Source organism: Sapajus apella, unplaced genomic scaffold (genome assembly GCF_009761245.1).
Source record: "Sapajus apella isolate SASKATOON/1434 unplaced genomic scaffold, GSC_monkey_1.0 scaffold42, whole genome shotgun sequence".
Taxonomy (NCBI): Eukaryota; Metazoa; Chordata; class Mammalia; order Primates; family Cebidae; genus Sapajus; species Sapajus apella.
This window is the reverse complement of record NW_022436982.1, coordinates 299,896-314,540: the sequence shown is the minus strand read 5'-3', so window position 1 is coordinate 314,540 and position 14,645 is coordinate 299,896. Positions and strand designations below refer to the sequence as shown.

At 43.4% G+C, this 14,645-nt stretch overlaps 1 protein-coding gene and 1 pseudogene across 9 annotated transcripts in view; both read right to left on the bottom strand.

The window, feature by feature from the left end:
* FAM219A (family with sequence similarity 219 member A) overlaps nt 1-14,645 on the bottom strand; it is a 63,167-nt gene that overhangs the window by 36,650 nt on the left and 11,872 nt on the right. The window lies entirely within an intron of this gene.
* LOC116565979 lies at nt 11,691-13,521 on the bottom strand (annotated as a pseudogene). Its single transcript, XR_004275687.1, has one exon. The product of XR_004275687.1 is annotated as a heat shock cognate 71 kDa protein pseudogene (transcript).

Here is a 14,645-nt window from a genome sequence, read left to right as displayed (position 1 = left end):
CGTGGTGGCTCACGCCTGTAATCCCAGCACTTTGGGAGGCCGAGGCGAATAGATCACAAGGTCAAGAGATCGAGACCATCCTGGTCAACATGGTGAAACCCCGTCTCTACTAAAAATACAAAAAATTAGCTGGGTATGGTGGCGCGTGCCTGTAATCCCAGCTACTCAGGAGGCTGAGGCAGGAGAATTGCCTGAACCCAGGAGGCGGAGGTTGCGGTGAGCCGAGATCGCGCCATTGCACTCCAGCCTGGGTAACAAGAGCAAAACTCCGTCACAAAAAAAAAAAAATAAAAAAAAAAAAAAGTCAGAAACTTAAAAAAAAAAAAAAAAAAAAGAGAGATAATGTCTTATAATGTTGCTAGGCTTGTCTGGAACTCCTGGCCTCAAGGGATCCTCCTGCCTCAACCTCCTGAGTTGCTGGGATTATAGGCATGAGCCACCATGCCTGGCTTATTATTGATATAATTTTGCATTTACAGAAGAGTTACAAAGACAGCCCAGAGTCTTTGTATTCACCTCATATATAAAAAAATTGGAATCCTTCTGAAAAAACTATTTGTCCTTTCTCCTCCATTTACTTATTCATCCAATCATTTATTTACATTAGTATGGATTAATGTGTACTTATTTTGGGGGAGTTATACTCCAACATTATCATATTTGTTTTGTTGTTCAAATGGTTCCAGCTTTGGCTATTGAGAACACTTTCAGGTTAGCTCTTGTTTTCTTTTAACCTCCCTGTAGGGTCATCTTGATCTACCTTTTCCTCCTTTATCTCTATAGGAAACCAATTGTGAACCTAGAAGTTTCTTCAGAATATCTAATGTTTAGCTTAAAAAAAAAACTTCCTAGCCAACATGCTGCTTCAGGCCCTTCTCAACATATTCCAGGATCACTGCAATAGTAACCTGCTCTTCTCCTCACCTTGTCTCCTCTTCCTCCAACTCATCTTGTATGTCACTGATAAAACACTCCTCTGAGAATTAAACACTGCTCTGATTGCAGTACTCCTTTGCTGAAGACCTTCTGATGGTTCCTACCACTTAAAAACTCCTCAACCTGACATCCAATAGTTTTAAAAACATGACCCCAGTTTGCCAATCTGGCTGCTCCTCCAACTGCCATCTTTCTAAATCCTTTGATCTCTTTGCCCTAAATGTCAGTCCTCTATGCAGATGAGTTCCAATTTCTATATCCAGACTGACTATCATTTTAAGCCATTAAAAAATCTGTAATGGTTTCCTTAACTTATGAAAGTAATGCATATTCAATGGGGAAAGCAAAGCAATACAGAAGTGAATCAAGTAGGAAGTGAGCCTCTGACCCTTCTCTGCCCTCCCCCTTCCTCAGGTTGGTTTTAAGAATGAAGTGGCCTCTCCAGATTCTTCAGTATCTCTCCTATCTTCCTATTAAATTGCTATACCACAGTAAACAGCTTTAGAGACATGCTTCTTGACATGAGTTTATAATATAAATCATAAATGGTTAAATTCAGAAAATATATTTATTTTTATATTGCAACTTAAAATTTCAAGGCTTTTCCCTTATTTTATCTCATTTAATGTCTGAGAATCCATCTATCATTTATCCCAATTTTACAGAGAAAAATAATCCGAAGCCCTATAAAGCTGAGTAACTCCCCTGAAATCCCATAGCCAGAACTGGGCCCCAAGTTTCCTAACCACTTTCCTACTTTACCACATAAAATGGCCATACAGAAAACCACAACATGACAAGGACAACATTATGGGAAGAAGGCCAGAAGCCAAAGAGAACCATCCAGAACATTCAAATATTAGTGATCACAGTTTTACCTTGAGGAAGGTGAGAATAAATTTGTCCCCTTGCTTTCCTTATATGGTGAAGGTGGAACTGTAGGAGATCTCTCAACAGGGAGTAAGAAACAGGAATGTATCTGCTCAATGTTGATGGTTTTATTTTTTCTTGAGACAGAGCCTCGCCCTGTCACCCAGGCTGGAGTGCAGTGGTGGGATCCCAGCTTGCTACAACCTCCACCTTCTGGGCTCAAGCGATCCTCCTACCTCAGCCTCCCAAGTAGCTGGAACTACAGACACGTGCCACCATACCTGGCTAACTTTTTGTATTTTTGGCAGAGATGGGGTTTCACCATGTTGGATAGGTTGGTCTTGAACTCCTGAGGTCAAGAGATCTGCCTGTCTTAGCCTCCCAAAGTGCTGGGATTACAGGCCTGAGCCACTGCGCCTGGCCAATGTTGATGGTTTTCTGTTTCCAAAGAAATGCTCTGCCTTCTGGAAGCTACAGGGCTCTGTAGAACTTGAGTAAGAATTGGGAAGATGTGAGTCAAGTGTGGCAGGTCAAAGCTGGGGTGCATAGCAGGAATAAGACTATTTAGACAAGTGACACACAGGTCTCTGGCAGCATTTCCACACACAATTCATCTTATTTTATTTTATTTATTTTTTTTTTTGAGACAGAGTTTCACTCATGTTACCCAGGCTGGAGTGCAATGGCGTGATCGCGGCTCACCGCAACCTCCGCCTCCTGGGTTCAGGCAATTCTCCTGCCTCAGCCTCCTGAGTCGCTGGGATTACAGGCATGCACCACCATGCCCAGCTAATTTTTTGTATTTTTAGTAGAGACGGGGTTTCACCATGTTGACCAGGATGGTCTCGATCTCTTGACCTTGTGATCCATCCGCCTCGGCCTCCCAAAGTGCTGGGATTACAGGCTTGAGCCACCGCGCCCGGCCCACACAATTCATCTTATGCCCTTGTTGGGATGCATACCCAATTGAAAAATATGGAAAGTATGAGCTGTATCAACTGGATAAAAATGAGTGTCAAAGAGCATGATTTTTGAGCATTTGTTTTCCCAAATGGAAAAAAAAAATCAGAGAAAAAGGTCATGTTGTTTTGTTGTAACAAATTCAAATGCAAAAATGTAAATACAGAACATGAAAGTTCTACTATAATTCACTACTGTTACCAGTTTATTTTATACTTCCAGACTCTTAAAATATGTAATCACATACACCAATTTAAACATAGATGGAATCAGATGATCCATCTTCCATATGTATTTTACAATGGTAACTTTACCGCAATAAAATACATACATCATGAACATCTTTTTATGTCAATTCATATTAGATTTACATCCTCCTTTTAAAAGGCTACCTATATATATGCTATGGGATAGATGTTCCATGATTTATTAAATCAGTCCTCCCTGCTGGAGGTTTAGATTGCTCTTTTTTTTTTTGGAGATGGACTCACCCAGGCTGGAGCATAATGGTGCAATCTCGGCTCACTGCAATCTCCACCTTCTAGGTTCAAGCGATTCTCCTGCCTCAGCCTCCCAAGAAGGTGGGATTACAAGTGCCCGCCACCATGCCTGGCATGTATTTTTAGTAGAGATGCGGTTTCACCATGTTGTTCAGGCTGGTCTCAAACTCAGGTAATCCACCTGCCTCAACCTCCCCAAAGTGCTGGGATTACAGGTGTAAGCCACTGCAGTCAGCCTAGATTGCTCTTTTCCCACCTTTTTCTCACTATTATAATGTTGCAGCTACTAATAACTATTATATATATTATGACTATTACAATATTATTATAAAATTATGTATATGCATTTATTTATAGTTATTATAATTCTGGGGTATGGGGTATTTTTTTTTTTTTTTTTTTTGAGACAAGGTCTCACTCTGTTGCTTAGGCTGGAGTGTAGTGGCAACCACAGCTTACTGCAGCCTTGATCTCCTGGGTTCAAGTGATCCTCCCACCTCAGCCTCCCAAGCAGCTGGGACTACAGGCACATGCCACCATGCCTGGCTATTTAAAAAAAATTTTTTGTAGAGAAGGGGTCTTGCTTTGTTGCCCAGACTGGTCTCAAACTCCTGGGCTTGAGCGGTCCTCACACCTCGGCCTTCCAAAGTGCCAGGATTATAGGTGTGAGACAGAGCCTGGCCGATGATAATTTCTTATAAAAGAGAGTCTTGCCGGGCGCGGTGGCTCAAGCCTGTAATCCCAGCACTTTGGGAGGCCGAGGCGGGTGGATCACGAGGTCAAGAGATCGAGACCATCCTGGTCAACATGGTGAAACCCCGTCTCTACTAAAAATACAAAAAATTAGCTGGGCATGGCGGCGCGTGCCTGTAATCCCAGCGACTCAGGAGGCTGGGGCAGGAGAATTGCCTGAACCCGGGAGGCGGAGGTTGCGGTGAGCCGCGATCGCGCCATTGCACTCCAGCCTGGGTAACATGAGCGAAACTCCGTCTCAAAACTAAAAAAAAAAAAAAAAAGAGAGTCTTTGGCCAGGCGCAGTGGCTTACGCCTGTAATCCTAGCACTTTGGGAGGCCGAGGTGGGTAGATCACGAGGTCAAGAGATCAAGACCATCCTGGCCAACACGGTGAAACCCCGTCTCTACTAAAATACAAAAATTAGCTGGGCGTGGTGGGGTGCACCTGTAGTCCCAGCTACTCGGGAGGCTGAGGCAGGAGAATTGCTTGAACCCCAGAGGTGGAGGTTGTAGCGAGCCTGAAATTGCGCCACTGCACTTCAGCCTGGTGCCTGGCAACAGAACAAGATTTTGTCTCAAAAAAAAACAAAAAAAAAAAACAAGGGTCTTTATACTTTTGTCTATTTCTTTAGTTAAAGAAATTCCTAGAAGTAGAATAGCTTGGGGGGGGGGTCAATGGAAAACCTATGTTTTACATTTTGAGACAATGTTGCCAGTTATTGTTCCAGAGAGGCTGTGACAATGTATATTCTCACCAACTGGCTGTGGGAGGTACTTGGGTTTTGAATTTGGAAAGACCTAGATTAGTTCTCAAGCCAGCTGGTTGTATGACTTTTGGCAAGCTATCTTTCTTAATGTCCCTTTCATTTCATGGGTATTATATTACCTACTTTGCAAGGCCAGTGTTAGAATGAAATGAAATAACGTATATAAAACATTTTGCAGCATGCCTGGCATGTAGAACAAAGGGTGGCTATTTTTTGTTTGTTTGTTTTTATGTTGCTCTCTGCTCATTTACTTTGTTTCCATCTAGTCTACAGTATTCATCAGTCCTAATTTCCCTGCCACCAAAAGGAACTTGGGATATGGACTAACTTGAGCTATGAGAATCAGCAGCAAGAAGTTGCCCTCTTAATGGGTTTGCACTTCCCAGGAAAGCCTTGAAGCCAATTTCTGGGGCTCTGTCTTTCATAAGGAAATCGACAAAAAGACAAACACTACTCTCTCCCTCTCAATTATCTTGACTAGGATCTTAATTAGGTCATGCTTACTCTCCAGGACATTGCCTGATCAGGCCATTTCAGCAGCTGGCCTTTCTCTTTAAAACAGATCACTACATTATGATCTGGAGGCTACAAAGGATCCGTTGAAACAGATGGGGTGAGAGACCCTGAGACACATTAACCCTGGAACCCTGGGGAGTCCTGGTTGAATTCTGTCCCCCGTGTCCTTCCATAGCCAGTGCCCAAAGTGGAGTGCTAGGACTGAAGCATGGCTTCTTGGGGCTTTCGGTTCTAAAATGACTTAATTTGACATAAGTTGAATTAACCAGGGCCCAGTGACAATGCTCCAAAATGCCAAAAGGGGGCAGTATAGTGTTACGGATTAGAGCACGGCCTTAGACTCCACACACCAGGGCTTGCGATCATTTTGCCACTTACTAGGTTGTGTGAACTTGGGTCTCACTTTCCTTCTCTGTAGATTAAGAGTATACCTTCTTTACAGAGTTGAGAGGATTAAATGAAATACTGTGTGTCTGGTGGCAGAGAAGTAGAAGTGCTTCTGAACAGTAGGACACACGTCTGCAGGGTGTATGGTTGAATGTCAGATATGACATGGGGTTACCGAGTAAATGAGACTAGAAGACAATTCATTCAGTTCAATTCATTCATTTGTTCATTCATTCATCCAAAAGCTATCTAGCGAATGGGCACAGGAGACAAATGGTAAGTAAAAATGAATCTGGTTTCATGAAATGGCCTTCAGAAGGACCCATGTTAATAGACTATACATACTTATGGAAAGTTATAAATGTGAAAAATGCAATAAGGGGAAGGCTACTGACCAAGTCTAGGGATTGTCCTCTGTGATGAAACTATAGCTGAGCTAAGAACTGAAAGATGAGTAGGAGTCAACAACGAAAAGGTAGAAGGTGCAGCAAAAGCATTCCAGGCAGCAAGAACATTATGCGCAAAGGCCCTAAAGCAGAAGGGAGCATGGGACATTAGAGAAGTGGTGCTGAATGCAGTGATGGGGGTTAATGTGTTATGAGATGAGCTGAGGAGAAAGGCAGGAGCTAGATCATATATTAGGGTTATATTAAGGATTTGAGTCTTTGTAAGTAAGGGCGAGGGGCTACATGGGAACTTCTGCAACTTGGCAACACTTTCCTCTGATGTTTACTTTCGTGTGGATAAAAGGGATAGGGCTTCACACAGTTCCTGCTTTGACCACCCAGGAGAGGGGAGCAAAGAAGTCATAGGCAACAGGTCCGTTCCCAAAACAGAATGAGGCCCTCTGGATTCTCATAGCTCCAGGAAGAACTAAACATAAGGAGGAATATGGGCAGGGTATCCAAGGCTGTGAGGCTCTTATCAGAAATCCTGTACTGGGAGGCTGACTGTCACTGCAGAACCTAATGTTTTCTAAGTGTTGCATGGCTGGTCCCTAGCTAGCCTCCACCTCTCAGACGTCCTGCTCCATCAGATGCTCCATTGTGTTGCACATAATTATCAATAGCTCTTAGGTTGGGTGGTAGAGGTACAGGACTCCCATGGGCAGGGAACCAGACCTAAGGGTGGGTACAGGTTTGCAAGAAGCAGCTCTCAACTACGTGTGCTTCCCTGATGAGCTGGCTTGCAGTGCCTTTGGTGGATGCACTGTATTTGTCTGGGGCACATGTACACATAGAAATATAGTTTCTACAGTCCTTCCTCTGTGAGGAGAGACAATAGGGGTGGAGATACTGGGGCCACACAGGAATGCCAAAGCACCAGAAGGTGGTGACTGTGTTCTAGCCCCCACGGGTTTTTTTTTTCTTAATTAAAAAAGCTATTTTTAAAGAAATGGCATCTTACTATGTTGCCCAGGCTGTAGTGCAGTGGTTATTCACAGGCCTGATCATACAGCACTACAGCTTTTAACTCTTGGGATCAAGTGATCCTCCTTCTTCGGCCTCCTGAGTAGCTGGGACTCCAGATTCATGCCACCACACCTGGCTCTCACATAGGCTTTTAAACTTGACTGGAAAGAGAAAAGGATCTAAGAGAGCTAGAATTGCCTGTCCCATCCCTGTCCACAACCTCTCCGGGCTTGTAGCCCAGCTAAACAGGAAACCAGGCTTGGGTTCTTGCCAGGGCCCAGGCTGGGTCAGGAAGCTCAGGAAACGAGTAAGACCCTCCTCAGCATAGAAGAAGGCTGCTCAGAAATCCTTGGGAAGCTAAAATAAACCCAGCCTGTGCTGAACTCTCTCCCAGAGGAGGAAAAGACCACAGTTGTTTCTACTCCCTGCTATGAGTCAAGCATAGCCCTAAGAAGATTTGCAGAGAGCAGATGCAGGAGCTTCATGAAGCATACTGCTGTCCCAGTGAGAACACACTCAGTAAGGACCCTCCCCTCAGAGAAGTACAGGGCTCAGTGAAGCAGGGTAGGATACATGTGGTCTGAAGACACTCCAGGGATATCTTGGGTTGATAAGAGCAGTGGTGGAAGAAGCAGACCTAAAGGGGAGAGGGCCTGAGACCAGGTGATACCTGTGGGGTATGAAGGCAAAAAATTAACAGGGTTCTTTGCTGTACAAATGTGAAGAAAATTCCCGACAGAATAATGAATCAAGGCAATGACAGTCAAGGGCTGTAAAAACATTAGGTGAAAGGTTGAAGGGGGACTTTTATTTATTTTTTATTTTCGAGACGGTCTTGCTCTGTTACCCAGGCTGGAGTACAGTGGCACAATCATGGCTCACTGCAGCCTTGACCTCCTGGGCTCAAGCAAGACTCCTGCCTCAGCCTCCCAAGTAGCTAAGACTATAGGTGCATGCTACCATGCCTAATTTTTGTATTTTTTTTAATGGGGACGGGGTCTTACTATGTTGCCCAGACTGGTTTCAAACTCCTGGCCTCAAGCAATCCTCCTGCATTGGCCTCCCAAAGTGCTAGAATTACAAGCATGAGTCACTATGCCCAGCCAACTTTTGTAATGGAGATATCAACCTAACTATATCTACCACATCAATGTGAACACCACAAAAAATAGGATAAACATATGTCATGTACTTCCTGGTGTGAAATACATACACATCACACCTCAAAAAGTAAGTTGTAGCATATACAACACACCTCAGAAGGATTCTTTACAAAAAGTTGAATTTAAGTTTGATCAAACCTTGAGATCTAACTACCAATTTGCAAAAACACAGAAGACAGACGAATAGGATTAAAAAAACATCACAAGGATGCAATCAACAAAATTCAGAATGTGGGAAACTCCACGGGACAAAGGACTGAGCTTTTTTTTTTTAAACAAATAAATTGCAAGAAAAGAAAAAGTGGTGGGAGAAACTACAGATTAAAAGAGATGTCAGGCAGGATGTGGTGGCTCACGCCTGTAATCCCAGCACTTTGGAAGGCCGAGGAGGGCGGGATGACCTGAGATCAGAAGTTCAAGACCAGCCTGGCCAAAATGGTGAAACTCTGTCTCTACTAAAAATATGAAAATTAGCCAAGCATCATGGCATGTGCCTGTAGTCCCAGCTACTTGGGAGGCTGAGGAGGAGAATTGCTTGAACCTGGGAGACAGAGGTTGCAGTGAGCTGAGATCACACCATTGCACTCCAACCTGGGTGACAGAGTGAGACTCTGTCTCAAAAAAAAAAGAGACATGTCAACCAAATGCAATCTGTGACAAGATTCAAACAAACCAACTAGAATGTGATGTTAAGGAATTAAAGGATTTTAGGGGTGATAATGGTATTTATGTTAAAAATAGTAATGGTGTGATAATGGTAGTTATGTTAAAAATTATCATTTTTAGAGATACTGTGTTATAGATGATTATTCACTCATATTCCACCTACTGGATTATCATGAATATTAAATTATTAAATTTAATTTGAATATTCAAACATTAAATAAATATTAAATTATTCAAGATAATCCAGTAGGTGGGGTATGGGTGAAATAAGATTACCCTTGTGTTGATAGTTGTTGAAGTTGAGTGACAAGTACTAGGGAGTATGTGTTTGAAAATTTCCAGGGCAAAACATTTAAAAATTTGAAGAAAGTGAGCAAACTGGATCTGCCTCCTCTAGCCCACTGACATGGGGGAGAGTAATAGCAATGTAGACTTTTTCATATGTTTCTGGAGCCCTGAAAATTGACCTTTGGGAACTGAAACAGCGGTAGGACACCCTCCACTATCACCAATGGTGGGGCTCTCCAGGAAGACCCACTCTGCTAACAGGACTCAGCCGCCCTCTGCAGGTCCCGCAGCCCAGCCCCATTCATTGGGAACCTCTTCCAGAGATCAATTAAAGCACAGAGCAGGTCCTTCTCCAGCCTGGACTTAACCACAGCCCTCTCAAGGAGGCTAGCGACTCTTCTCATTTGGTGATGAGAAGAATAACCCATCTCCCACAAAAGTTCCCTTGGAAATCATGGACAGAAAAAGGAAATCAGCAACCTTTTCATTATCATCAACCCTTAGACCAGAAATATATAGTAATTTGCAGTTCATTTTCACAAACATGATCTTATTTATTTTACAAATAGCCTGAAAGAGGTTAGGAGGCTGGCCAAAGGTCAATAACAAAAGTGGTAGGTAGGATGTAACCAGCCTACTTATACCACTGTTGTGCATAGCTCCTGCCCTGAGGCCTGTGCCCCTCATTAGCTTATCCTGATTTCCCCCCCCACCCCAAGGATACTCAAATCACTTCCTCCTGTGGGAGCTTCCTGTGACTCTCTCTCTGCTGTATGAGAGCCCATGGCAAATGAAGGATGTGAAATATGAGGTTCCATCAGGAAGTTGATAGGGAGGCTGACAGATGGTCAAATCTTGGTTCCTGATTGGTTCCTTTTGGTACCAATGTTTGCTACATTAAATACCACCCCCCAACTTGGTCTTCCTCCCTGACTCCACATAATTCTCCCTTCTCTTCCCTAAACCACTAGCCACCACTACTTCCCCACATCATTATCCCCACTTGGCCTTTCACTGAGTCTAAGATGTCCTCTAGGCTGGAGCTGGATACAGCAGGTCAGCTGAGATCAGAGAGGACTTTCTGGAAGCTAAAATCATCAGGGAACAGCTTTGGCATTCACAGGAGGCCCAGCGGAGGCCCCTTTCACCATCTGCTGCAATCTGCATGCCAATGTGGCTACTGGCTTTTCCACTAGAGGCAAGGCTGCCCCAGACAGAATGGCCTATACATTTGGGTTTTGTGGTAAGGAGAACCCCATGTCTGATACACTAAGAACAGGACATCCAGGCTGGCACTCTTCCCTTCTTCCAAGATCCCCAGAGACTTTCTCCCTTTCTAGGAGGATGTGTACAAGTCATATAATGTTGGAAGATTCAGGCAGGAGGTCTTCATCAGCAGAGCTAAGTTTTTTCCTCATTAAATATTAAAGCTTACAACTCCATTAATAGCATCTCCAGCCCCACAACAAAGCTGATGGCACAGATATCAGCTCTTCTACCTATGGGAGAGGGGCTAGATTGGCCCTCTTATGTTCTATGTCCCTCACCTCTGAAAACTTACTTAATACTGCAAAGGGAAAAGATGAGAAAAGGCCAATTTGTAAGTAACTCAGATTGCTATATCAGCTGGGGACCCCTGCCCACTGGGGAGCAAGGAGCAAGTCACTCCTTCCTTATAAGAACAAAATCCTTCTCATCCTGTGGTCTGAGCTCAAACATCACTTCCTCACAGAAGCCTTACCTGACATCCACAATCTAATGTAACAGAATAATTTATTATTCTCTCTTTTCCTACCACATTTCTTGTCTTTTCTATCACTTGTCACATTTGGTAATTGTAATTTTGTTTGTGCACTTTGTTTAGTATCTGTCTCTCCCACTGGATTGCCAGCTTATGAAGGTAGGTAACATGTTTGCTTTATTCATCATTTTACTTCCTGTGTCTGGCTCAGTGTCTTGCATATAGCAGATGTTCAAAAGATGTTAATTGAATCATTAATGAATGCACCATCGATGTATTCCCCTGAGTCTCCTTCAATTCCCCAACATATACCTTCCACTCTACTCACTAATTCCCACCTACTCATCCCCGTCTAGGTCTTTACTGTTCCCCTCCTTCGAATAACCTCCCAACCTCCTCTCCACTCTTATTCATCTTTAAAGGAGCCAGCTGTATTCTTCTGTAGTTCTGTTTCACAAGAGCAAGTATCTTCTTCACCAGTCTGTAAGCTCTAGAGGTAGAAGCTATCTGCTGAGGGTATCAAAGGGGAGTTGGAGTGACAAAACTTGTAGCACATTAAAGTGGACACCCTAAACCAGAATATCATTTATATCAAGTTATCTGCTAGAGGTTATAGAGGCTTTGGGATTGGTTGAGAGCTCACTAAAATATTCAGGGAAGGCTCCCTGGAGAACGGAAGTTTATATTGATCTCTGAAGAGTATGTAAGAGTGAAAGAGGCAGAGGAGAATTCTTTTTTTTTTTTTTTTAATGGTGCCAATTTTAAATAGTTTTATTTAAGATATTGCATTTTCCACTTACAATACAGTGTTTATAAAGTGCAATGTTATTTCCTTCCCCTGTGCATATGTTCCATATTCAAGTATTGAGAATGCCCAGTAACTTACTATAGCAGCTGAACTTTTAAAAACTGCCACAGAATTTGCTACAAATTTAGGTCCTTCAATGTTTTACATGTGTGGAACAATGCTAAATCTATCCTTGGGTTGGCTTAATCAAGCTCTTCAATGGTGGGCCCTGAGGAAGCACCACCAGAGGGAGGAGCTCCACCATCAGGGAATCCTCCAGGCATTCCTCCTGCACTCTGGTACAGCTTGGTGATGATGGGGTTGCAGACTTTCTCCAGCTCTTTTTGCTGATGTTCAAATTCTTCCTTCTCAGCAGTCTGATTCTTATCAAGCCAGTTGATAATTTCATTACACTTGTCCAGAATCTTCTGTTTGTCCTCATCATTAATCTTGCCTTGAAGTTTCTCATCTTCGACAGTTGCTTTCATGTTGAATGCATAGGATTCAGGTGAATTCTTAGATGACACTTTGTTCCTCTGCTTCTCATCTTCAGCTTTGTACTTCTCAGCTTCCTGGACCATACGTTCAATGTCTTCCTTGCTCAAATGGCCCTTGTCATTAGTGATAGTAATCTTGTTCCCTTTTCCTGTACTCTTGTCCACAGCAGACACATTGAGGATGCCATTGGCATCAATGTCAAAAGTGACTTCAATCTGAGGAACACCTCAGGGTGCAGGAGGTATGCCTGTGAGTTCAAACTTGCCAAGCAGGTTGTTATCCTTAGTCATGGCACACTCACCTTCATAAACCTGAATAAGCACACCAGGCTGGTTGTCGGAATCGGTGGTAAAGGTTTGTGTCTGCTTGGTAGGATGGTAGTATTACGCTTGATGAGGACGGTCATGACTCCACCAGCAGTTTCAATACCAAGGAAAAGAGGAGTGACATCCAAGAGCAGCAAATCTTGAACATTTTCAGACTTGTCTCCAGACAGGATGGCAGCCTGGACAGCTGCACCATAAGCAACAGCTTCATCAGGGCTGATGCTCTTATTCAGTTCTTTTCCATTGAAAAAGTCTTGGAGAACCTTTTGAATCTTGGGGATGCGAGTAGAACCACCAACCAGAACAATATCATGAATCTGTGACTTGTCTAGTTTGGCATCTTGAAGGGCCTTCTCTACGGGGTCCAGGGTTCCACGGAACAGATCAGCATTCAGTTCTTCAAATCAGGCACGGGTAATGGAGGTATGGAAATCGATTCCTTCATAGAGAGAATCGATCTCAATACTGGCCTGGGTGCTGGAAGAGAGAGTACACTTAGCACGCTCACAAGCAGTACGGAGGTGTCTTACAGCTCTCTTGTTCTCACTTACGTCCTTCTTATGTTTGCGCTTGAACTCAGCAATGAAATGGTTGACCATTCGGTTATCAAAATCTTCTCCACCCAAGTGGGTGTCTCCGGCTGTAGACTTGACCTCAAAGATTCCATCCTCAATAGTGAAGATTGACACATCAAAAGTGCCACCTCCCAGGTCAAAGATTAGCACGTTTCTTTCAGCTCCAACCTTTTTGTCTAAGCCATAAGCAACAGCAGCAGCAGTTGGCTCATTAATAATTCTAAGTACATTGAGACCAGCAATAGTTCCAGCATCTTTGGTAGCCTGATGCTAAGAGTCATTAAAGTAAGCGGGCACTGTGACCACAGCATTGGTAACAGTCTTCCCAAGGTAGGCTTCTGCAATTTCCTTCATCTTTGTCAGAACCATAGAGGATACCTCGGCAGAGGAGAATTCTTAAGAGGAGAGGAGGCCTCAAGGTGCCAATAGATGAAATAAGGTAAAGGACATGGCTAGACTTACTAGAAAGAAAGCTGGCTTGAATGGTAGAAAGTATGGCCAGCTTTGAGGGGTAGTGTATATCTTCAAAAGCCAGTGGAGAAGTTCAAGTTTGATACAAAGAGCTTAATTGGGTTCCAAGTTGCAAAGGAAGGTCTAACTAGGTCATGTCAACCTCCAGCTGGGTAATGGCTAAGCCTGTTTACCTTTCTGGGAGACTGCTTGCAGATCTATAAGTAGGCAAAATGATTTTCCTAATCTACTTAATGAGATGGTTCAGGTGCTTTAAAAACATCTTTTCATCTACCCTAAAATGGAATTAAAGATAAGCTGGGAATGGTGGCTCATGTCTGTAATCCCAGCACTTTGGGAGACCAAGGCAGGCAGATTACTTGAGGTCAAGAGTTAAAGACCTAGCTGACATGGTGAAACCCTGTCTCTACTAAAACTACAAAAATCATCTGGGTGCGGTGGTGTGTGCCTATAGTCCCAGCTACTTGGGAGGCTGAGGCAGGAAAATTGCTTGAACCCCGGGAGGCAGAGGCTGCAGTGAGCTGAGATTGCACCACTGTACAGCAGCCTGGGCAACAGAACGAGACTCTGTCACAAAAAAAAAAAAAAAAAAAAAAAAAAAAGGAATTAAAGATAGGAATAAGACACTACCCATAAACTCTACACAATGACAAGGTATTAGGGTCACAGGACAGGTAAATGGAGAGCTCACATCTCACTGAAGGAAAGAAAGGAATGCACGAAGAAGATGGTGTTTTTGTGACAGACCTTGATGTACAGGAAAGATTAGCAAACACCTATTCACAGAAAACTAGAAAAGCACTGCTTGTGCTAAGTTCCACAGTGGATTTTTGGACCGTTTATAGTATACACACATAACACAGCCATGTTTACTGGTAGGATATTATTCCTAGCTCCTACTTTGGAAAGAGTAGGGCATTTGCACAGAGCAATGTGTCTTCCTGGTGCCCTGGCCTCTGGCCCAGTTTAAGACTGCTACTATAGAGAATGTGAGGTAAGAACACGTTCACACTCCCACCGTGGCTCTGGTTCCTCCCTGTGAAGCTA